Genomic DNA, 25860 nt, shown 5'->3' with positions numbered 1-25860 from the left:
ATCGTGCTCTATATTTGCTAATATAGTGAGCATCGATGCATGCTATTTTTTCGCAAAGACTACTGGGAAATTTATTAGCCTGTGCTCCTTAAACACACGCTGTCTGTTAGAATTTAGGAAATGAGACAAAGTGTAGTTTGTGTTTACGTCCTACAGGCATGTAAGTGTCACCTATCCCATGGTTGCAGTATTTGTGCATGGTCAGTAACGCTAGGTTACCACTAGATGGGGAAGCGCCGCGGAGCAGAGTGCGTGCAGCATCCGCTCTCTCCTGCAATTCACACCAGGCGCTTCTGCTAGAGCTTTTTTTGTGTTTTTGCTTTGTTTTGTTTGTAAGTTAAAAACCTAAAAATATGACGCCATGTTTCTGCAAAGAAGAAGCAAGTAGCAAGTAGGTCTACACTTCTTTAATTTGTTTGTTGTTTAGACACACAGAGAGAAGTGTGTGTTGTATGTTTATTTTCATTTTTACAGTCTGTTTAGATACAAAAACATGATTGCATTTTTATTTTGTAAAATTTGTTACATTTTGAAAATAAACCAGATTTTCTCATGTATCGTGATGTAACTTTTTGTAAGAATTGACGTGGATCGCTCGCAGCTGGTACACAAAATAGACCACATGCTGAAACGATCCGCTGCACTCTGCGAGCCTTCTGTCGAGGACCGCGGCGCACCACACCTGGTGTGAACCACACCATAGGTCGTGGCGCTGAATGGAAGTGACCTCCGTTCCACGGCACTTCCGCGTCCAGTGTGAACCAGGCGTAAGGAGCTAATACCTCACTAATGACACCAGTGACACCATGCTATAGCATCACACGTACATCTTAAGTGCATCTAACTTACATGCACTTACAAACTCTTCACAATACAGTTACCACATACAGGGCGATGGTACATTACATTTGAATGACTTTTCTTAACCCTAGAGCACTGTCGCTGGGTGATTTTCACCCGAGCAAAAGTATTTACATGATTTGCAGTATATTGCATTTTTCTGAGTGTCTTAGATCCCTGAGTAAAGTCTCACAAGTCCCAAGAATGAGTGGACCAAAGACCAAGTCTCCAGTATCTTTTTTTTTTCTTTGAAGGATTTTTTTTTCTCAAATTCCTAATTTTCAGTCATTTTCAAGCATGTTTTTAGGATCTTTCTATGTTTTTATTTTCCATATTGTTGCATAAACCACAGTTGAAAATAAAATAAAACTAGTTTCATTTATCATGTGTTGTCATATTTTGATCTATTTTTATGACAAATACTTTTATGGGGTATATTATATCAGGTAAAAATTACCCGGCAAAAGTGATGGTGTAAGTTTTTATAATGAAAATTGTTCTAAGGTTAAGCTGGTTGTACGAGCCTCAAGGGAACTGTAAGACGCACCTGCACTCCTCTTAAGATTCAACACCCATCCATGTCAATTCTAAAGCCTAAAATGTAACATGCTTGCTGCAGATTTTAAAAGAAGAAAATAGCCTTAAATTTCATTGATTAGGTTAAATCAAAGCAAGTGCAGAAATAATCTCTAAAAAAAAAGTCTGAACCGACTGAAAGGAAAAATGCACAATTTAGCAATCTCACATTCATATTAAAGACCTTTGAACCTTGTAAAAATGTCCCTTTGCTATTTGACAACTAATTTTGCAAATAGGTAAATCTTTAGTCTCACTGATAGGGATCAGTAGTGGTCCCTTGTCACTTATAACGGATCACCTCAGCAGATAAATATTATGAAAAGGACAAGGAAATGATACCATGTCACCAAGCTTGGATACGTCTTCTACACAGGCAGGCAGTGACAGAAAATGTCTGCGGGAATCATCCGCTGCCCTTCTTTTTTTAACAGTCTCTTGTAAAACCACTGGCTCAGTCTCACCTTTCAGATCACATGTCTTTACTTCACCCGACTGAGTAACTGAAAGCTGGCTTGATGAGATCTAAGGGGGGGCTGAAGGGCAAACTCGTGTCGCTGCTATTAATCTGGATTTCACAATAGCTTCCTGCAGCCCAGTGGACTGGATCATTGTAACAGAGTGATTTCTGGCTTCAACAAGCTCTGACACATCTATGCTGCAACACATGAGCGGACATAGGGAGAAAAGTAACTGTTCTTCAAAAATATATACATATATATTCGATAAAAGTTCAATTTAAGAAAAAAAAATCGACACAAAACCTAACGGTGCAAAAATCTTTGTGTTTTTGACTGCAAGAAAAAGATAAAAAGAAACAGTATTATTAATACAAGATGTAATTTGTATTAATTGTATTTATTGATTAAATAGAGATGTTGATGGTGATAAAATGTGTTCTGTAAGTTTAGAAAAATTTAACTGTAAATGAAATCATTTGGTGTTAAATTTAACAGTATTAGGCTTTATTACATTGATTTTTACCAGTGAAGGTGAACATCTTTGGATTGAATTATTGATCTTTTAAAAGTCACATTGCATCGGATTTTGGGATGCAGTTTAAAGCTTAGCTGGTATCTTTCTGTGTGGAGAAACCGGAGTTACTTTGTATGTGAGAGACTTGAAAGTAGGTTTGAGATGCTGAAGGGCATTCTCTGCCATTTTCCTTAATGCCTGAGTGGGTTTTTGTGTGTCTGTCTGCGGCCCTGTAACGAACTGGTGGCCTGTCCAGACCCAACTTTTTTTTTTTTCTTTTTTTAAACCAACGCCATTACTTCCACTCTGACGGGGGTAGGTAATATGAAATCAAACACAGTAGGCTTTTCAGAGCTTTGAAAAACCATCAAAAAAAGATCCAATCATCGTCAACTTTAGTTGTATGGCCCTTTTATACAGCTATAAAAGCTGCCTAAAGAACTGCAGAAAAAAATTACAAAATTCAACAGTAAGCACAGTAGTGGATACAATAAAACACTATAACGGAGAGAAAAAAAGGTAACTTAATTAGGTCAGGACCCAGCTGGATTAAAAGCCAATGAATAAATATTTTATGATGAATTTTAAAGTGATGGTGCTTGTCTGATCTTCAACTACATTTTTTTTTAGTTTAGGACAAACAAACAAAATAAAAAACAGCACTCATCTGCACTAGATCCTAGATAAGATTATGAGGAGGTAGTACTTTAGGAACGAGTGGAGAAGATCGGAAAGATGAATTGGAATCAAGTTTGAACCTGTGAAAATTGAAGGGGAGATTTACAGTATTTGAACCAAAGTTCCCCTGTTTTAGGATGACTCATCAGCCAATCAATTGCATGGCACGGAAAATAAATGCTTATCCAGAAGATGCACAATATGGGTTGAGTAAAATGAAAATAATGCAAATTGAGCCTTGTGGGACACCTCCATCAAAGCGACACAAAACCACTCAAATGACAGAATATGTTTTCCTATTCACTGCTCTAGGCAGGGAATGACTAAGCTGTAATCAAAAGGGTCAAAAGTCCATAAGAATACACCAAACTTTGCTACAATTATATTATCAAAGACTAAGTTTAACATTGCACTGCACCTGGAGAGCGTGAATCAAAAATAAACAATAACACCTTTGAAGCTTGTAATGCCTTAAAGTCGAGTCATAGCAACTGGACTTAAAACTTTCTCCCTTGAAGCATTTCACCTCTTATCCCAGTGGCTTCATCACACTCAACCAATCAATACTCATCCAGGGATATTACTCTTACAATGTCTGAAATAAAGGATTCAATATATTCAGTTATTTGGTCTCTACATATTTAAAAGGTCGTATAAAGTAAACAAAGAAAAAGAGAGAAATTGTCATATATGTCTTACTGACTAATGACTTGTTATTTTAGTAACTCTGTGATGGTTAAAAAGTGGCAAAAGGCATTTAATGCAAAATATGTAAGTAGCACATGTATGCTTCTTTGCAACTGTTAAAAAATGATGCCACCCAGAAACAATTCTGTTTTCAACAGTATTGACACATAAATACTGTACTGGAATCACATCTTTAACCTTCGTGCTCCCTTTTAGGGTCCACATGACTGGAGGGGTCCACCCTTACATTGATGTGTATCCCTCCCATGACAAAGGTGGAAAGGATTTTATGTCTGCCACGGACACCAATGAAGATAAAAAATCCATTAAAAAAAGAGTCTAACCCGTTCTCATGTGGGGTCCAGATGATCCTATTTTTGATGTAAATATGCCTAGGATAGCACAAGGGCGACAAGAAAAGAAAAAAAAAACTGACTGAAGTCGGCGGAGCTGTTGACTGCTTTAATTTTGTGTCAAACAGAATAAAAGACCCACTGACACCGACCCAGAGTCGTCTTAGATCAGGGGTGTCAAACTCAATCACACAAGGTGCCAAAATCCAAATCACACCTTAGGTCGCGGGCTGAACAGGATAAACATTTATTGAACGCTCTAAAAGTAATTTTTTTAAAAACTGATAAAAATGATAAAGGCTAAATTACCCAAAAGAGACAGCATGTAGCTGAAATATTAGCTAAACTCCAGAATAGCCTAAAAAATACCTTAGTAAATGCCAAAATAGTTCAAAAAGCGAGCACGCCAATTTTTTTAAACTTTAAAACAGTAACTTTTTAACAAAAATATGAATAATAAAAAGCCAGGAATATTATTCCAGAATAAATCAACTTTAACATTAAATAACTTGCAATATTGTACTCTTCATAAAAATATATTTTGTCAAAATTATACAAGTTAGAAATGAGCATAAGATAACATTGGGCTATAAGTATTAAAAAAAATGATCAGGAGGGCCGGATAAAATTACCTGGAGGGCCGAATCTGGCCCCTGGGCCTTGACTTTGACACACGTGTCTTAGATCCATGCCTGAGCACAACGTTACCCAGTTGCAGTTCTTTCAACAATGATGGGTAAACTCTAAACATAAATGATAATAATTATTTTGTGGGTAGACATTACAACATGTTCTAAAACCAAGCTGACTGCTAATTTAGTACAATAAATAAATGGGAAATGTGATGTCTATTTTTAAGGGTAGACAATATGCAAATGTACCAGACAAAGAACAGAAGATTAGAAATAAAAGCTTTGACTCCAAGGACTTTGCCCTCTAGTGGCTTTTTGGTGTTGAATAATCTAGACTTAAAGAAAAGTTCCCAGTTCATCTGACAAAGAGTTGATAATGGGCCTTTAATATCCACAATGTGTCATTGTGATTCTGAGAGCAGTGATTCAGTTATCATGCCACAGATCAAAGGGAAGGATGGAGGGATCAGCTGCAGATCGCTACCAACGTTCCTTAGACTTCTCCTGGACTGGTGAAATGCACAAGAGAGCCTCCTGGAGTGATGTAAGCATCTTGAGGATGGTGGGAAAAAAAAAGAGTGCTGCACGCTGAATTTATTAAGGAGTAAAGAGCCACTCAGCCTGAGCTCAGCAGCCGTCCTCAGAGACAGAGATAACCCCGCAGCGAGTTGAAATGGCACCCCGGTGAAGATGCACAGCTTTACTCCCCCTATAGTCTAATGGGATTATAAATTCAGCTGCTTTGAATAAGAATCATATTATCTGTCATGGCTTGAAGACACATTTCAACAAAGGGGGGAAAAAAGGTGTACGGCATCTAACTGCTCCAATAGAGCACATTCAGAAGGCCATTGAGGGTTTAAAAACATTACATGTTACAAATTCATTAAGTTCTCACTGGAAACACTTAACACACATTATCAGCAATAGTTTGTTCTCCTTTAAGCAAACACTGAGTATGGGAACTAGATACATTAATTACAAAACTGCTTTGCTCTTTATCTTTATGACCTTTATCTTTTTATGCTGCTTTCCATAAAATATACTTAAAGCCTTTAAAGCTACAATCACGGCATACCTCTGCAACACACGCTAAAGCGGCTGTTCCAATGGAAAGTCTATGTAAACGTGTGCGCATGTTGGGCTTCGGCATTCAAAACTCTTGCGTTTACATGTGGCCATGGAAGTTTGTACGGCTGTTTTCGGGCTCCATATCTAAAAACGTATGTCTACGAAGCCTCATTTCTACTGAGCGGTCCAGACCGGACTGAACCGGAGCAGACCTTTGAGCATTTCCATTACAAAATGGACCCGTTAAGCAGTACTGACAGGTACCATTTCTGGTCCCCTGTCGGTCATAGGTCCATAGAAAAATAGAATGGACCCGTGAGGGCGGAGCTTCTGTCGTCACACGATGTAATCCATTGATTAGTGGAAAGGTTTTTCTACAGCAGGAAGCGTCCGACCAATGCGTTTCCCAACTCGAGATCCAAACCAAAAGTTTTGATCTCTTTTTGGCTGCATTCTTTTTCAACCACTCAGTGGAAACGAAGTTTTAAACACAAGTTAAACCTGGGGTCTCAAACTGGCAGCCCGTGCGCCATTTGCGGCCCTTGAGTTGATATTTTGTGACCAACGCCTTAATATGAAAGTTCAATGTCTACTAAGCAATATCTTTTGCATCTCCACGCTTCTTTGATGATAGCTTTGTATTTGCTTTGTGATCTTTCAGCTTAAAGGGGCCCTACCATGATTTTCTTCAGCCTTTCAGAGTAAACTATTTCCATATATGATCGTATATTACATTGTGAACACAAAAAAACAAATTATTTATGGAATATGAGTCATTTTAGTGGCCCGTTTTAATACCCGGAAGTAAAACGACTCGATTTTTGAGCCTCCGCCTTTCACTCTTTGTCGGTCCCGCCCATTTTTCGCCCACAATCTGATTGCAGCTATTTTACAAACTAAGTAGAGCCCTTTACGGATTTGACCAACTGCATGAACCTTTTTATGTTAGATGCCTGCATTAAATGTTGACAAGCGTCATTTGGAGTATAATTTGAGTTATGTTGACATTTATTTATATTTTAGATGTTGCAGTGAAATGTAAATTTGTACTAGTTCTTTTGTTTATGCTTTTGCAACTCATATTGTCATATTGATTTCCCATTGATATATCAAAATCGATCACTAATATTACACATCGTGAGTTTTCCCTCATATAGCGCAGGCCTAATTGTGTCAGTTTGTTCAGTCACAGATAGCCAAACCATTTCTCTCATAAAAGTATTGAATTACATGCAAAAGCAAACAAATGCACAGCGGCAAACAACTGGAGAGACCGGGAATAATTGTTGCTTGTGATACAAGGCTAGAACTCATCTCGATAATGAGTGTGGTGACACCAATTGTGTACTGTTGCATTTTAGAAGCATATCAGAAACTGCACCTTGTCCTACTCAGCCACCTAAACCCATAGTTTTCTTTGCCCCTCCACAAAAAATGGAAATAATTTACCACATACGAACCACGTCCTGCTTTAGGGACAACAATCGGACATGCTACACCGCTGAAACAAGTCTGCTGGGACCTGAAGGTGCCTTGTATAATGAGCTAAAACCTGGCTCTACTACATTAGACAAATGGGCCCCATCTACTGGGGCTTTAAAGAGTCACAGGACTTCTGAGCCTAGAGAATTAAGCATCTTTAACCTATTAAAATACACCTTGATATGGCCATAAATAATTTGTAATGAGGTGTCTAGAAGTAGTTTAGCACGGGTTATTCCCTTAGGAATTTAAATAGTGTACTGGGAAGAAAATGTAAGTGAACACTTTGTATGTTATGTCTATTGTTCATTTTAAGGCAGCAGCCACTCGAATGGTGTAGTTTGCAAACAAGAGTCTTCAATTTTTACGAAAGAAGGAACTTGTAACTCTACTTTTTTGACAAGGATGACTTCACAAAGGTTTAGTCATATGCCCACTATAGCTGGTATTCTATGGTCAGCCCCTTTCTGACTGTCACCATTGCACATGGTGTGGAAAATTGTTGACAGTTGTATATGTACACTTCAACTTGTAAAACAAGAGAGTAATTTGTTAAACTATTTTTTTACGTTTGTAAGAGTTGCTCAATTCCCATGCTGAAAGTAAATCAACAAGTAAACACAGGTACATTTGCATAAGTAATGTAGTTATAATGGGCACTGATATCCTAATTCCCATCACTGGCACACAATTATTTTTTACTGTGATTTGCGTGTTTTGAATAATAGTTGAACTAATCTGTGCGCATTAAAAACTCAGTAACAACAACATAAATTCTAATAAATTGTGACTCAAAACAACTCATCAATCAATTCTCTGCCCCCTGTGTGAGATTTGTTAGTTCAGCTGCAAGCCTGATGCCATTTTTACTCATCTTTATTAGTCCAAAACATAGAATTGTGCAATTCTTGTGTTATTTTGCATCATTACAAATTTTTAACGTGGTAGACTGAAAAGGAAATTAATATGTCAAAAGAACCAGACAAATTAGAAAATACATATAAACTAAACTTTCCAATATCAAAGCCTAAATGATTCAAACCTACACATTACTTAGTTATTGAACTTCTTTGCCAGTCAAAATTTGCCCGTAAATGCTTGAGCACAAGAATGTCCATGAATGCTTGGCATGTAGCACAAGAACACCATAGACCATAGGTGTCCAAGTCCAGTCCTCTAGGGCCGGTGTCCAACATGTTTTCCAACAAACCTGCTATAGAAGCTTCTTATTAGCTAAACACACCTGATCAAGGTAATCAGCAGCAGATGAGGCAGGATTTCTGGAAAACCAGCAACATGCCTGCCTTCATGGCCTGGAGTTCGGCATCTCTGCCCTAGACAGAAAGTCTGAGAAACTATGGAGTTGTGTCATCTGACTTTGGGCCTTCTTGAACACTCATGTGAAGAAGCGGGTGAGACCTTTAACCAGTCACCACCTGGTGGTATATTAGATTAGCTGGTGGAGAAGAAGGCTAGGCATAGTTGTCAGGACCAAACATATTGTGAGAGTCTGGGTTCATCTGGCTGAACCAATCTCAGAGGGGTTTTCAAGCTCTACACTGGTAAGAGCTTTAAGCTACCAAAGAAGCTGGAGACATAGAGTCTGGGTCAACCGTGATTTCCCTTCCATTATCAATGCTGCTGTTCCAAATTAAGGTGGGTTGTGCCAGTAGGACCGGCAATCCACAAAACCAATGGTGGTTGCCAGAAGCAGGGGATGCAGTCAAGCGAAAGAAGGAGCTCCATAGATTCTCCCTTGCTTGTAGGACTCCTGAATAGTGTTGGGCACCAAAATTGCATGGTTCTACCGGAACCAAAAGAAGTTGATTCCTCATTTCGGTGCTTAGTTTCAGCTAAGATCTATTTGTCTTAGGACATATCAATCACGTCGATTGAGTTCAATTCTTTGAAGTTCAAGGTAATCCTTTTGACTTTCCTAGAGTGGGGAGGCTCATATTAGATTGCTGACGGGGCAAGCGCAAGAGCGAGTGTTTGCTTCCAAAATGCAGCAGTTGAATGGAACCTCCTGAATGGAATAATGGATGTAGAATACCCCATCCTCCAACATAAACAAAACTTGCCCACACGGAATGGGAACATATACAGTGTTCCCCTGCGTATTTGCATTTTGTATTGCTGCACGACCCACTGATTAACTGAACCATTTATGTTTTACCGATATGAAGCTACAAGTACGGGTTTAGTTTGAAAACAAGCAAGACAAGGGCTCTTAAGACTGCAGTTTGACACATGTGTTTGAGCCAAAACAAGGCAGAGAAGCAGTAAAGCCATTTCCAACTCATCTTTAACAATTTTCTTGAAAACTGTTCTGAGGAGAGTGGAATAGGCTATAAAACTTGACTCCATGCTGCTGCTCTGCAAGGGACTACATCATATAATTGCTCTCATAGCTTTCAGACATTGTACAAACAAAAATCCAAGAAACCAGCGATGCTCAAAACCCCATGAAGCCCCTTTTCAGCATAAGAGAGTAAAACGAATATATAGAAAGAATATATGACAATGGTAACACGTCCAACTGTTTCATAACCTCTGAGAAAAATAACAAATCAGTGCTGTTTTTCTGCACTCTTCTTTTTTTTCTTCTTTTTGTCAGAGTGTTGGTTCTGATTGTGTTGTCCCTGATGGACTGTTGCACTGGCCAGGGTTGTTGAAAAACCCCAATGTTAGAAAAATACATCCAGCTTCCTCTTCGTTGTTTTTTGTCCTCCCAGTTGTTCAGTTTTAAATGACTTCTGTGTTTGCCCAATGATTACTAACATATTCAAACAAAACCTTGTATCCTATTCTGGTAAACTAGAGCCTCTGCCATACTGACGTTTTGGTGTCTGATTGAAAAGTTTTTACTGTTTACTGAAAATAAAGAGCAAAAGAAGAAGAAGAAAAAGCATAAATTACCAGAGGTTGATTGTATGCAGCGTGTTACAGCAGATGAACAAAGAGGATTGTGTTATGAGTGAATTCTTGCTTTTAACTAATACTCAATAATTAAATATTTTCAGACCTATGAGCAGGTAATACTTCCCAAATTACATTTTCTGTGATGCAAAAAAAACAACATTTTTTTGTAGACTGAAGCCTAATGTACAAGTTTTATTGTTGTTTTTATTTGAGTTTCTTGCTGTGGTCTGACGAGTTTAGATACAAAATTAAGACTTTTTATATTCTGTCCTCACAATTGCATTTCTAAGCAAGGCTAGACAGATAGTGGAACAAAAAAAAAGTCAAAGAAAGAAATGCATTTGAAAAGATGCACTTTTACTGGTAGTTTCCATTTTTCTGTTCTTTTTCCTTTTTCTGCCCGCCCCGTCTGAACCTGAGGTATAGGTTTCCTCCAACTACTCACATGGCGTGCGCCGCATTCTCCCAATCTGCCGGATACATTCGCCAGAGTGGGGGGGGTTCTCTTGCCCTGACAAACATTGGCTTGGAGTCATATAAGGCCCGCCTGCAAGCTATGTAAGTGAACTGTATTCTATAAGTCTTCTGTCTTTGTATGTCTGAGACCCAGAGGTCGCTGTACAAGTCTGATCCAGCTTTTATTAAATTGACAACATTTCAATTGAGTTTTTTTTTTATCACTTTCTGGTACACTGCAAAAGATGAAACGTTGGCTCAAAAACAAAAGCTCTGTAATTTGTTACATTTAAAAATATTAGTTTTTATTGAATCAAAATTTGAGTTGCTTAAGCCATCAACTCAAAATTCTGATTTAATCCAAACTGATCATTTTAAATGCCACAAATTACCAAACTTTTATTAAATGATCCAACATTTTCACTTTTTTCAGTGTGACACTTAAAATTAAGTTCTGCAAAACACTCAAGATAACACTTTATAAAAAGATTCCTTAACCCTCTGGAACCGACGGATGCCCTCAGGTTCTGTAACAGATATTTTATTGAATTAAAGGGAGAATACAGCCCTTATTTGTAGTTTTTGGGCAAAACCAATCTTTTATTGTAATAAATGAGGTGGAAGACAAACTTTGATCCAACGGCTGCAAGGCAGGGGAGCACGCCCATGGTGGAAGAGTGGAGCGAAACAGGGCTGTCTGCTATTAGAAATCCCACAAGGAGGAAACATATAACAATTTTAATTTGGGAGGGGGTCCGACATGAGTTTACTACAGCAACAACCACACACAGAAACTCTGAGTTTCTCCGCGAAGGTCCCGCCCAGCTCTGTTACGAGAGGCGAGCAACAAAGTAAAAAAACACCCCCCCACCTGAGAGCAGATTTCAGCTGAGCCGACCTGAAATCCAGCCAGATCAAACTTCTCCTTAATAATCCTTATTAATCCTCACAAACACAACAAGAAAAAATGTATAAGAAAAAGCAGAAAAAAATAAAAGAAAAAATAAAAAGAAATTCCAGGAAACGTCAAATGGACAGCAGTGCTCTTAGGAGAGAAATTCTAATTTTTTGGGATGCCTAGAAGCTGAAGCTCCAGGCAGACAGATCACTGTCTGTATAACAGCATAAGAAAGGTCACATCATTGAGCTGTGAGGTCTGTGATGTTCTTCTATCAACATAAACTTTTCATAGGTGGCATTTTCATTAAAACAATGTGTCGATTAGTTAGTTGACTACATTCTTTCTTGTTTTCTCATGAAATTACACCTAAAACTTTCATTCTATGTTGTAAAAACAGCTCATTAAACATTTTTGGGTTTTCCACAGCAAAATGAATCGCATTTTTCCAGACACAATTTTCTGTTTTTGCATGATTTTATGTCTAGTGTGTGAATACAACACGGAAAAATGACAAAATAAAGGTAGTGTCACATAGGACAGGTTGTACTGTTAAAATAAGCATTCATGTGGTCTACATTTTCTACGAAAGCTGCTCTCCCTGAAGCAGTTAATGGAAATCCTGATGTCTTAGTAAGGTTATGTATAAAGGTGACTTATTTAAAAATGTTTCAGTTTGACAAAAAAAAAAGTCTTAATTAATAATTTGCAAACGAATTATCTCATTTAGAAACATTTTGCAGCTAATTGATGGCACTGTTTGTCTTCAGGACCACAGCAAATATGTAAAAACAAACAAAAAAGGCCTAACAATGTGTCAGGTGGCTAAAGACAGCAGCAATGACTCATTATTGACCTTCTTACATATTCATACTTTGCATCATAAAGTGTTTTTAGAAAAATGTTCCTAATATATTATGGAATTGCATAAAAAAAATACAAAATGTAATAAGTTTAGCATTTTTACTATGCTTATATATATATATTGTGTTGCCTCCTGGCAATTTGTAGTTTTGTAGTCAGTTATATGTCGTTATAATTCAAATAAATCAGTAAAGTTTAAAAAAAAATAAAATAAAAAAGAGTTAAGTTAACGAAAATTACTGAAAACAACAACTTCCGGTTACCCGACGTAACTTCCTGTTTTGCTGCGGAACTTCCGGTTTCCGGTTTTACAGAGTCAGAGCGGGCGAAATGCACCATGAGGTCAGGGATATCTGTTGCCATCCACGTTAAAGTTCTTTCAAAGCAATGCCGTAAGTTTTTATATGTGTTTATATATATTTAAGACCATATATTTTTGTATTATTTGTAAAGAAAGTTTTGTTTAAGGGTCGATAAAACGCTTTTATGTTCGCGTACTTCAGGATTGTTTTTAAATGAACGTCTTGTATATTTGTTTTCAGTTTTCACCATTTGGAGAAGAAATTAAAAGCTCTAAACGTCCCCCGTGGTCCTGGTCTTTTTCCAATGGTTTAACTGCATGTTCAAGCGGAAACATAACATATATATATATATGTGTGTGTGTGTATGTACTGTAAGCATATATATATATGCAATAAAATATTTGATTGTTATATGATTTTTATTTAAAAGAAAAAAAACATCAAACAAGACTACTTGGCCCTTTGTCATTTAATAGGGGTTTAAATGTGGCCACAGAAATCATATAAAATCTTAATTAGAATATTTTAATTTGAGTAAGATCTGAACTCAGTCAAAATTTGGACTTATTTTCACTGATCAGTCGAAATATTAGAACTCACATCTACATCTGTATGTGAAAGATAAAATTCTTTAATAATTAAATATTGCTCACATACAAGTTGAAGAAAAGGAACTGCATTCATGATTTGTTCATAATGTCAACCTGCAGGCATTATGGGAACATAAAGGAATACCTTTCAAGAAACTAAATTCCAAATATTGCAATGTAACATGAGGTATTGGATTAAACTAAAACATAAAATCGCAGACACTGAGCCACAATACTGGGCTCATAAACGGCTAGCCACAGATTCAAGTCCAAGTCTGCTGAAAGCCAGAAAGAGCATTCAGCAAAATAAACCTCTGCCTAATGAACATGCAAATTACTTCTGGTCTGAACCCTTAAAAGTAACAGTCAAAATGTAAAAATAAGTCAGTCATTGAAAAACTTAGCCAATGATAATGTGGTCTATTAAAAATAAATATATACATATATATATATATATATATATATATATATATACACTGCTCACAAAAATTAAAGGAGCACTTTAAAGAAACACATTACATCCATCAGATCTCAATATGAAGTTGGATATCTATACAAATAACGACAGGGCAGTGTCTTAGGAACAAAAGGATTCCAAGTCTTTTAATGGAAATAAAAGTTTTCAGTCTACAGAGGCTCAATAGTGTAGACACCATCAAATCAGAGTGAAATGAAGATGTGGCAGGCTAGTCCATTTTTTCCAAAACTTAATTTCTGCAACTCAAAATGCTTTTCAGTATCTTGTGTGGCCCCCACCAGCTTGTATGCATGCTTGACAACGTGGCGGCATGCTCCTAATGAGACGACGGATGGTGTCTTGTGGCATTTCCTCCCAGATCTGTGTGAGGGCATCCCTGAGCTGTTGTACAGTCTGAGGAGCAACCTGGCGGCGCCTAATGGACCCAAACATAATGTCCCAGAGATGTTCTATTGGGTTTAAGTCAGGGGATGGTGAAGGCCATTCAATTGTTTCAATTCCTTCATCCTCCAGGTACTGCCTGCATACTCTTGACACGTGAGGCCGGGCATTGTCGTGCATTAGGAGGAAACCAGGACCTACTGCACCAGCGTAGGGTCTGACAATGGGTTCAAGGATTTCATCTGGATACCTTATGGCAGTCAGAGCACCATTTCCTAGGCAGTAGAGGTCTGTGCGTCCCTCCATGGATATGCCTCCCCAGACCATCACTGTCCCACCACCAAACCTGTCATGTTGAACCACGTTGCAGGCAGCATAGCGTTAAACGCAGATTCTTTGACACTTGTTTAGTCCATGGTATTCACAATGGACAAGCAGGCTGGGGCTTCTTTTTCTACTGTGTATTAACTCATGTGCGCCACCTACAGTTGGAAGAGACTTGGTGAAAAAAAAAGCTGGGTTGAAAAAATTGATTAATCGATTCGAATCAATCTAAGTTTAATAGATCAATAACTGATCCATAAAAATAGAGACCGATCTAGCACAATTTCTCAATTGAGCTCAAAAGCTCAATTTCGCTAGCTTGATGCTAACATTTAATAGAATGTCCCATAGGACCCGGGCACAAACCAGTTTCTAATTTTAAACAGTTGACTATTTGGTTTTAACTTTCAACCATAGACTGTAGAGAGATGGACAGCTCGGGGTGTGACGCCATGGAAAATGCCTTACCTCCGGCTCCAGCTAAATGAAGCCGTTTCTGTCAACATTTTTCCATGATACAAGCACCGCCATTTGGAGCAAGTCGACAGTGATTGGTTCAAGTCAGTCTAAGTCATGTTTCTAGGAAAACTGTTGTTTCAAATGTCAAACAAAAAATAGGATTAGAAAGAATATGCTAAGAAAAATTTACCTTAGCAAGAATAGTTATTCTGACAAATAGAACGACTTAGCTATAGCTGTTTATTTCTCTATAAAGGTTTATGGGATTTTGGCTTTCTGGAGCTAGCAGGTACTTCCTGTTTGGATTGCGGTGAAAGGCCACACGTTTTGAACGTAGAGCCCAAAAATGGTCATAGAAACTTGCATGGCCAAGCTTGAACACAAGAGTTTTGAATGCAACAGCCCGAAACGTGCGCTACAAAAACTTTAAATTGACACTAAACGCACATTGCTGAGGGCGGTGTGAACGTAGCTTTAAGTCTACCTGGACAGGAAGTTCATGTGAGGTTTATGTGAGCTCATGCAGCCAAAGAGAAGAAGTGTCAGACAGGGGGAAGAGGCTCTCTAAAAATCGAAGGAAAAATAACACAAAAACTGGCACCAAAATGGAAAGGAGGAGGGATGACGCTGAGAAGCCAAGCGACAAAGAGACAGATAGAAGCGCTCTCTTCTCCCTGCATGTCTCTATCACAGCACAAAGAATGGGAAGCCCTCTGAGATTCTCCCTCCGGTGAAGCAGATCACAGCTGTAGATGAGCACCGGCGACTTCGCCGAGCCTGAAACAAAGCCGCCGCACAAACAACGGAACCTCCGGAGTAATACGGACAGGCTCACTTCTTTGTATTCCTGCAGAATACAGCACAGCCTAACCAGAAGCAAAACCTCAAAGCGCAAATTCTCTTTTAATGTGCTGTGAAGTTATATTTAATGAATGCTACACACACGCTAGTGGTAAATATGAACGCTCTTCCCTTAACTTCTGAGTGAGTTTTAAAGACGACTTATTTTTCTGAACTTGAAAGACTCAACAAGTATGGAAACTGAAAAAAACTAAGCAGTTTTCATTTCATTCATCAGCAGCTCAAGAACTAGTTATGCAGATTCAGAGACAAACCCGTCATTTGTGTGAAATCACCGTTGTGTGTCTGCCGTACTCACAGATTCGGCATTAATAGTACGTTTTTGAATAAAATTTGATTTAAGCAGAGCTAAGCGCTCAAATCGAACACTGAAGCACAGGTGCAACCCCCCTCCTCTCGTTTTACCCCATTCCTGGGGCAACTGAAAGGAGTTCCATTACCATCAAGCTTCTTAACCCATCGCCATTGCAGGCAGGATCTTTGGTTCTTGCCATATCCTGCTGATCCAATTAGAAGTCCCAATCAAACCAAGAAAGACATAAACTGAAGCAGGAATGAAATCAAAGCTGTCAGGAAGGAAGTCATGGTGGAAAGATAAGTATCCGGAAGCACCAGCCAGAAGTGTGATTTCAGTTTACAGAGCAATCTTACTTTCTCTTTCCAAGTTGGTGATGGCGTTACCCCTCTGGCAAACACACACACACGTGCAACACAGACATCCTCACATAGGAGGCGGAGCTTAGCAGACTTCTTTCTTACCTAGAAAACAGATCAAGAAGAGAAAATAGCTGTTAGAAAAATACTTGCTCATAGGAAATGATGCATCTCAGGAACACAAAGCCGAGCAGAAAGGATCATAAAATGGAAAGAGAAAAGCCAGATAAAAACAAAACCATTTTTTTATTGCTAAAAAAATTTTAGCACCAAAATTTTTTGTAAAAAAAATAATCAAGCAATAATTTTTAGATTATTGTCAAAAACAAACTTAAATTTGCACAATGAAAAAAATGTGTCATACCATTAAATATCTCTAAACAGTTTATTTTTGTACCTTCATTTTTCTCATTTGACCATTTTGCTAAAGTATATGTCAACATAAAATCAGAAATGCTGCTTTAGTCTCACATTTAATTTTTTAAATGTTGTTCACTCCTAAACATTAGCTGAAATATTTTATTTGCAGTATTTTGCATTAAAAGATATTTAATTGGACTTTAGCACATGGCCAGAAATGATATGCCTCATTTATATTATTCATCCAAACTCTAACAATGATAATAATTTAATACTAACAATATCAAAATGTATTTATCCTTAAAAGAAATAGCATGGATTGTTTTCTGTTTTTGGAGGATTGAAGGGACTTCTTGTCGCCTTTGAGATAACGTCTTTAGTTTGCTCCTCATTCTTTTGTCTTTTAGTTTAGTCATATCGTGTTTTAAAGATATGATGCTTTGTAATTATCAGGGTCTCTGTAAAGTCAAGCCTCAAAGGTCAACTGCAGGGGTGTCCAAAGTCAGGCCTCGAGGGCCAGAGTCCTATTTTTTTTTACATTGAAGCTTCTTATTGGCCAAACACACCTGATACAGATAATCAGCAGGAGATAAGGCGGGGTTTATGGAAAACCATTAGGAGGCCGGCCTTCGAGGACTTGACACCACTGGTCTAGTCTTATGAGTTGCATTATAAATTGTAAACAATACTGTAACAACCCCCCACTCTAAACATGTTGAACTTTGCTATGAGCAGAAAATCAGAAGTTGAAGGATTATTGCTCAAATGGACTAAAACCAAATTATTCACTTTTCCACCACCTACCCAGTTCTTCATAAAAACTTGTTTCTGAGGTGGCCGTGGTGCAGAGGTAAAGCGGTTGACCTCTGACTGGAAGACCACAGGCAAAGTTCCTGCCTTAACAGACTATGTGCCAAAAGCCTCATTTCTATTGAGCAGTCTGGTCCGGTACGGTCCGCTAAGGTGTGGCACAGTGCGGTCCAGTTCCCTCTGGTTGGGGTTTCCACTCAGTTAAGCCTCGCTTCCACTGCGCGGTTTGTAGACCGCGAGCATGCCGCTAGCTCAGCCAGTATCATTACCGCTGCCAAAGGAGTCAAGGAGCGTTTGAAGTTCCATCACAGACCAGGCCTTGCTGTTGTTTGGAGGCCTTTTCAATACAGACACGTGATCAAAAGAAGACACAGGAAACCACTAAAACCCAAGTACTTCCAAACTTTAGAGATGTTTGCCTAAATGAGCACTATACTGGCGCTTTCTAATGTCGTTATCCCTTTCTGTCAATCAACAGGTGGCTACAGCGGCTCTGCCTCAACCTTTCAGTTTCACTTGTCAATGGACCTGCAACGGATGTGAGCTCCCAAGGGGTACGGGTCAGCACTGTTTAATGGATCAATTTTACAATGAAAACACTCACAATACTGGGCAGGATTGGTCAGTGGATAAAGGCTAAAGTGTCCTTGAGCAAGGCACCAGGCAGCACATTGCTCTTAGTGGTTATAGGTTGGTGCCAGTGTAAGGCAGTGGACCCGCCATCAGTGTGAGTGCGAATAAGACAGTGACTGTAAAGCCTTCACAGAAAGCAGTAAAGTGCCAAATAAGTATTCATCATTTCTAATTTCTAAATTGAAATACTTACCAACTTTGTCACTATCACTCCAAGCTCTTGATGTGTCCATATGCATACAAATTGAATATATCTTTAAAAGAGTACACCCTGAAGAAAAGCTAATTTAAGCTTAATTTTCTTTACATTTGTCCTTCATCATCAGAAAAATGCTACAAAAACATAATTTTCATCTGAATGGGTCCTTAAGAATAAAGTGACAGACATGTCCCTGCTTTTTGACTGGTTCTTTTTAACAAAGGCTGCTATTCTCTTAATTTTTCTGAACAAGAGCATGTTTACTACACACGTGAAGCCCAATTATTACGGTTCTTTGAGAGTGTGAGAAGGCTTGAGGAGTTCTTAATAGAACTGTGGTTCAGCGGGGAGAAAGGCAGCACTCGGTGCTCAACCAGCCTTATTCCTGGTGGCAGTTGTTCTCCCCGTTGTACTGGTGAAACAGATTTACTGCTTCACAGACTTCTCATTGTGGGAAAATGGAGTGAGGGAAATCAATTCTGAATATGACCCAGTGAGGTCGAGGAATTGATCGGGGCTCCCTACTTCTGTACTCTTACAAGATACTACCGTAAACAACACCAGACTTTTTCCTTTTTTTTTTTCTAGATTTCAGCGCCAGGAGAAAAGTTAATGCATCAGGCCCTTCACGGCACCACGTTATGTGTTTTCTATTTATTTCATTTGTTAAATATGGAGAGGGCTGCTCAAAGGTCGAAGCAACATAAATACAATATAATAGAGAAGTTACATTACCTGCAATTGTGCTAGTGTGAATGGATTTTAGTGAAAGTAATTGCTGAAGATACCAAAGCTTTTTGCTGAAAATAGTGAAACAGTTTACTTCAATTGCTGAAGGGATTTACTGAAAATGCAAAAGCTATTTGTAAAATGTTAAATTAGCTAAATGGCTGGAAATTTAGTTAAAGAACTATGAAAAAGCGTTGAAGTTGACCTTAAAAACCCTATTGCATGCCAATTTTGCAAAATATTTGTACAATAATAAACATTTTTGCTTAAATATGATAAACTCCAAATTAGCCCCAAAAACCTTAGCAGATGTCAAATTAGCCAAAAAAGCTAGCTTGTTGGTTAAATACTAGCTAAACTCCAAAATAGCCTAGAATTCATCAGTGATCTAAATCAGCCTATAAAAACCTCAGCAGATAACAAATTAGACAAAAACGTTAGCATGTTGCCAAAATAGAAGCTAAACTCTAAATTAGCCCAAATAAACCCCAGTAGATAACAAATTAGCCAAGAATGCTGTTGCAAAAATACTATCTAAACTCCAAATTACCATAAAAAACCTCATTAGATGTCAAATTAGCCAAAAAAAAAAAGAAAAAAAAAACTAGCACATTGCTTAAATACTAGCTAAGCTCCCAAAATTACCTAAACTCCTCAGTAAACTAGTCTAAAACATTAGTCTTTGTTGTGATGGAGTTTTTATGTACCGAGCAACGTATGAAAAGGATCAGGAGAATCACTATAGAATAGCAATTAGAATAGCAGACTGTTTTTATAATGGTATAAACTAAATAAATAGATAAATCTATTTGTGATTTTCTCCTAAATCTCCACAAGCTTTAAGAGAAGAAGGACAACAATCTAATAAACCAGTCAATCTCCATGACTTGGTTCTTATGGCCCAAATGCCAATTCAGTATCTCAGGTAAACCTGCGTCAAACGAGGCGTCTCCGTGAGTCCTCATCCTTCTCGAGATGTAATCGTCCTTCCCGTTTCTGAATACCCATTCTTGTGAGATAACCTTCAACCGCGTTTCTCCGGGCTTTTTTTCACAAAGCAACAATGTCTTTAAGGGGACAAAATTGAGTCAGACTTTTAGCCTCAACCTTTCACTCTCTCGAATTCAAATGAAACAAAATGTATTCAGGCAAATTGATTTAGTCAGAAAAGAAAAATCTCAAATGACATTTTTTGACTTCACAGCAGTTGTTCTAAAGAAGATTTCTTCTATTTAAAGTAAAAACCAAGGCTACAAAAATATGCAATTAGTTTGAGGACATATGCAGAAGTTTATGTCTTATTGCTGCAAAAAATGTTCAAATAAGATTTAAAGCCGCTGTGAGGCTTGTAAGAATCTACTGAAAAATATCTATCTTTACCATTACAGAAGGACGATGAGCTCAACAACGTTTAAAGTGGATGTGCTTTTGAACACAAAAAGGAAAATCTCATGAGGGTGAATAGGAACCACTTGTGCTGCAGCTATGGATGAAGTTGTTTTCCATTCTAGTGCACTCCTGGGCTTTTTAATTGGATAACCCAAACAATTGATTGGTTAAGAGAACTAGACTGAGTGATCCAAACAGGAAGTCCCACAGTGCCGAAATCCCATAGACTTCTTTTAAGTAGAAAACAGCTATTACTCAGAAACTCGATTTGTCAGAATAATCATTCTTGCTCTTTTTTATCATGTTTTTGATCATCTACAGCTTTAATCTGTACCACAATGCTACACTTGAACTAATCCAAAAGGTATTTTTTTAACCTGGAGGGACAGACTTCTATAAAAAGTCCAACTGTTATGTTTTTAAAATGTCCTTCGTTTGAGGTTAACAAAGTGAAGAGTTGCACAAACCCGTTCATACTGGCTAGGGTTGATTTAAAGATTTAAACATGGTACAGTAATGAATGAAGAAAGGAATGGGGTAGACCCTGATGGACTGAAGATTTCAGCTGCCAACCTTTGCACCTGAATTGAGTAAATTACAGATGAATTAGTCACTTTTTAAACACTGTAGATGTTTCTGTTATATTATGTTTTTCATGCACTTTGTGTTCAAAATATACATTTTGTACATTGTTAAATAAGTGTAAAAATGTTCCCTTTGTTCAGAGGTTGGATCTCTATGTTCTAAATAATTCCAAAAGTGTTTACATTTTTCAACATTTTAGTGTAATCCAAACAGGGCCCATAAAGGGAATATTGTGCTCATAAGTGATTGGTCAAAGTAATCTTGATGCTATTTGTGTTTTTTATCGATTGTCAATGCCTTAAGTAACATACTGACATTGTTTGTTTATCTTTGGAACTGAAAAAAATCTAGATTTACCTCCACTTTACTGTACAAACATGTAGACATTTCTATGTTCATTTAAACATCTTTCAGTATTAGAATGAACAAAAGCTTTTGTTTTGTGGTGAAATAGAGTACTAACAATAAATAATCTCCTTTTTTATCAATTCTATCAAAACTGTGGTTTGAATTTGCATGTTAGGACATATTTTCAGTTTTTTCTCTAAAGCTTAATTGATTTTCCAGACTTCATCTTAACCACTGCAGAGTGTGTTAACTCTCCTTTCCTACTTACATTATCAACTGTAATTATGAACACTTGGAAAAGCCATAGTGCTCCCTTCTAGCCTTCGTCTTCATTGATGGCAAGGCTGTTACAGCACTGTATTTAAGTTGCTTATAGCAATTAGCTCCACACGCGTTCTCTTCCTTTGTGTTCTCCCCTTGAACTCACATCATTCATACACATAGACAACATGTCATTTTAGAAAATTACCTGGTCTAAAGTTGTATAGGAGTGGAGATTATAAGAGAACTGGACATAGCGAGTGTGACATCACCCATAGGCTACAACAATTCAGTCGATATATTTTTTTTGGCAGTATGGACACTGATGTTTGAACCAGACAAAGTCAGTAAGCCCTCCGGATAATTCTATTCGGCCCTCCAGATCATTTTATTTTATTGTTATTAATGGCCTGATGTTATCTTGTGCTTATTGTATAATTTTGACAAAATATATTTTTATGGAGAGTAAAATATTGAAAGTTATTTAAGGTTTAAATTGATTTATTCTGGAATAATATTCCTACCTAAGTTTTTAAAGTTTAAAAAATGTAGTTTTAGAGTGTTTAATAAATGTTTATCCTGTTCGGAATGCGACCTAAGGTGTGTTTTGGATTTTGGCCCATTGTGCGATTGAGTTTGACAGTCCTGCTGTAGAGCCATGGAGCCAATCTCTCAATGAATTTCTCAAGAATGTCATGAAAAAGTTGAATGTTTTTGGTCAGTAACTTTAGAACTTGAAAACATTTTACAAAAGAAGACTTGCGCCTAGATATTAAATATTCTATCCCTTTACTTCTGGTACCTTTTACATTTATGACCTACAAATACTAAAAGCCTAAAAACAAATGTATTAGAATAACATTTTTTGAGCACATCACAAGACAATGTTCATCTTTATGCACTCGATACTTGGTTGGACCTGTCTGTGCACGACTTACTGCGTATCGTGTGGTGGCATTGAGGCAATCAGCCTGTTGTATGAATGCGTGTGTGATGAATGGCCAGGTTGCCTTGATAGCTGCCTTTAGGTCATCTGCTTTGTTGGGTCTGATATAACTCTGCTTTTTCTCAGAAAAACTCTCTGTTTGGTTCAAATCAGGCAGGTTTGCTGTGCAGTGAACGCAGTAATGTCATGGTCATTGAACCAGCATGTGTTGCCCTTGGCAGTGGGAGCAGGTGCCAAGCCCGTTAACCCTGGTTCAGAAGTGACTTGTCACAAGAGGAAAACATTTGTAGCCCATGTCTACTAGTTATCTGTGTGGTGCCTCTTGATGGACTAACTCCAGCCTCGGGGATGTTCTGGATTTCACGTGACAACCAAGGCTGTAGTTAACCTGGTTGCTGGAGCCCTTTTTTTTTTTAAATTTTCTATTAACATGCTTTGCTAAAGTATTCTGAGAAACAACCGGCTTGTTCTCAGACATTTGTGAATGACATTTAATAGCTTATCTTCTGTGTGAAGGGTGTCAAAGAATTTCTTTTGAACATTTCCCAAGTAAGCAGTCTTCTGCATTTTTAATTCTAATCATCTGCCGAAATTTGACTGAGATTAAACACCTACGGTGACGGAGTCTTGGTCACGAGGTTATCAAGATACAAGTCACTTGACAAAGACAAAACAACAGGAGGGGACAAAAAAAGATGACTTAAAAACAATAATGTGCATGTCGTGGACAATGTCTTTTATACTTTGAGTTTGTATTAAAATCAAATAAATCAATTTAGTTAAGTTCCTGTCTTACTGCAAAGTATTTCATGCATGGGGTGCAAGGAATAGACAAGACTTTTGGTCATTTCTGTAAACAAGTGGAATAACGAGCAACAAATGATCGAATCCCAAAATTAAACCATAGCATCTATGTTCATAACAGGATCTGAAATTCACTTTTTTAACTTGCTTCACATTTCTACACCTTGAGGGGGATATTGAATGTGAACTAGGCTGCAGATCTTTCTTTGCCCAACTAATATCAGAATATTACCTAGCTGTCATTTGATGCATTATTCTCCCTTCTGTGCTGTCGCCATAATGCATGGTTGTGGTTAAAGAACCCCTCCGGGTCAAAAACTCACGTTTACTCACATTAAATTTTTGTTTTTGTAGGAGAAAAGAAGACGGGCTGCCGGCTCTAGGATGACGTCATGAAATGGGCGGCACCCACACGCAGCGGCAGGTGGAGCCTTTGTGAAGCTCACGGAAATAACTAATACTTCATAAATAATTATTCTTTAGTGTGCTAAAGGTAATATATGATCATATATGTGGATATAGTTCACCCTGAAAGGCTTAAGAAAATGATGGTATGACCCCTTTAATATGTCAAATTTAGGCCCTGTGAAATCTCGAAACCACTCATGGAAGTAGATTCATCAGTATGAGTCGTCCGGGGTTCAAACCCCACATTTATATCCTCCAGGTGGGTACCCACATTCATGCATCTGAATGGCTCATTATGGGGAACAAAGAAGTGAATAAGATTGTCCAGGTGAATAAGAGTAGATGTAGCAGTAAATCACAGATGTATGAGGGCAAAAGTCCAAATTGTCTTTAGAATGAAAATGTATCACCTCCTTTAGCCTCCTAACCTCCATTCTTGTAGTAGTTAATGGGTTACAGCTGTTATCATTTAGTGATACATCTTGTAGGTAAAGAGATTCCAATCTCCCCTGGCTCTTTAGAATAGCCAGGGCAGGTCACCCCTGGGCAGACTGCATCGCTCACCGACCCAGACATTTAAAGAATAAGTGCAGGTATGTTTTTGTTCATCATCTGATTAAGTGTTGAATGTGTTTTTGTCTCCACTGTCTATGTCTTTGGTCCATTGTCTATGTCTACTGAACAAGTTTATTGAACATTTGTTCATGTCTGTGAACTAATAATCAATATCTTCTGCATGTCCTGTGTAACGACAGGAGCTAACGCTGCTAACAATTGTTGAAAAGGACTTTTCTGATGACTAGATCCAACAACAAAAGCTAATGCAAAGTTTTAACCATAAAGCTGAAACATCACAAAACTATCATCAAAGAAGTGTGGACATGCAGAAGATTTTGCTTAGTAGACATTGAACTTTCATATTAGGGCGGGGCCGCAAATGGCCCGCAAGCCGCCAGTTTGAGACCCTTGCTTTAAACATTTCAATCTATGATTAATAATTCTACATAAAATCAATAAACGGGCTACAAAATATTAAACCTTTTTGACAGAATTTACATTTCCATTATACCAGATGTAACAATTTATGTCTCTGTCTTTGTTTGAGTCATTGAATTCTCACTTTATCTTTTTATCTACTTTTTTTTTATTTTTTATTTTGATTAGTTGTTCCTGCATGCTGCAAAAGCATTTTTCTCATCCTTGTAAAGCACTTTGAATTCACTCCATGTGTGAACGGTGCTACAAAAATAAAGCTGCCTCGCCTTAATAAACATACCCTTGACTCCCTTTTGTTGCATTGTATTGCAAATATCGAGAGTGGCAAAAACACGTGCCTGGAGGAGAACGTTTTATGTTTGTATCAGCCTGTGACTGACAGATGTGCATTTTAGGTGGAGGACAATGCTAGAAAAATAAAAACTCAAGGGTTGTTTTTGGTTTATTGGGTTTTAAGTGTTATGGTAACATGGAAAATCTCAGAAACTCCACTAATATGTTTGTAATTTCACTGATAGTTGTCACATGAGATAATAACATCAGGGTTATGCCTGTGAGTGTAAGGAAGAAGTGAAAGGGCTGAAAATGAGGCTGGGTACTGACAACTCTTATGAAAGCTTGCTTTAGGAGAAGACAGAATGACCATCAGTCTGCTGCAGTCCAGAAACCATGCCAACAATTATCCTCAGTCAGAATGGACAGCAGCCTTGAAGTTGTCAGTTCACACATTACTTGGGTTATTGTGTTAAGCAATAAATCTATCAGTTTGAAGCAACGATGCAAGTAGTTTACAGTTATGCACCATAAAAATATTGAATCTCAATTTCTCTTTTTTAACATCAGTGAATTTGTAGTTTTTCAATTATTATAAAAAGGAAAAATAAAGTTTTCAAAAGAAACTAAACTAGA

General features: G+C 37.8%; 1 long non-coding RNA gene across 1 annotated transcript in view; it reads right to left on the bottom strand.

Annotated features, from left to right (window-relative positions):
* The window catches only part of LOC112136467, a 136531-nt gene that overhangs the window by 55892 nt on the left and 54779 nt on the right, over positions 1 to 25860 (bottom strand). The window contains exon 2 of the long non-coding RNA XR_002917355.2: positions 16481 to 16588. This is a non-coding gene — a long non-coding RNA (uncharacterized LOC112136467). The remainder of the gene's footprint in view (positions 1 to 16480; positions 16589 to 25860) is intronic.

Source organism: Oryzias melastigma, linkage group LG13 (assembly GCF_002922805.2).
Source record: "Oryzias melastigma strain HK-1 linkage group LG13, ASM292280v2, whole genome shotgun sequence".
In the NCBI taxonomy this organism is placed as follows: domain Eukaryota; kingdom Metazoa; phylum Chordata; class Actinopteri; order Beloniformes; family Adrianichthyidae; genus Oryzias; species Oryzias melastigma.
The sequence above is the reverse complement of the archived record's forward strand: the minus strand, read 5'-3'. Positions and strand labels throughout refer to the sequence as shown.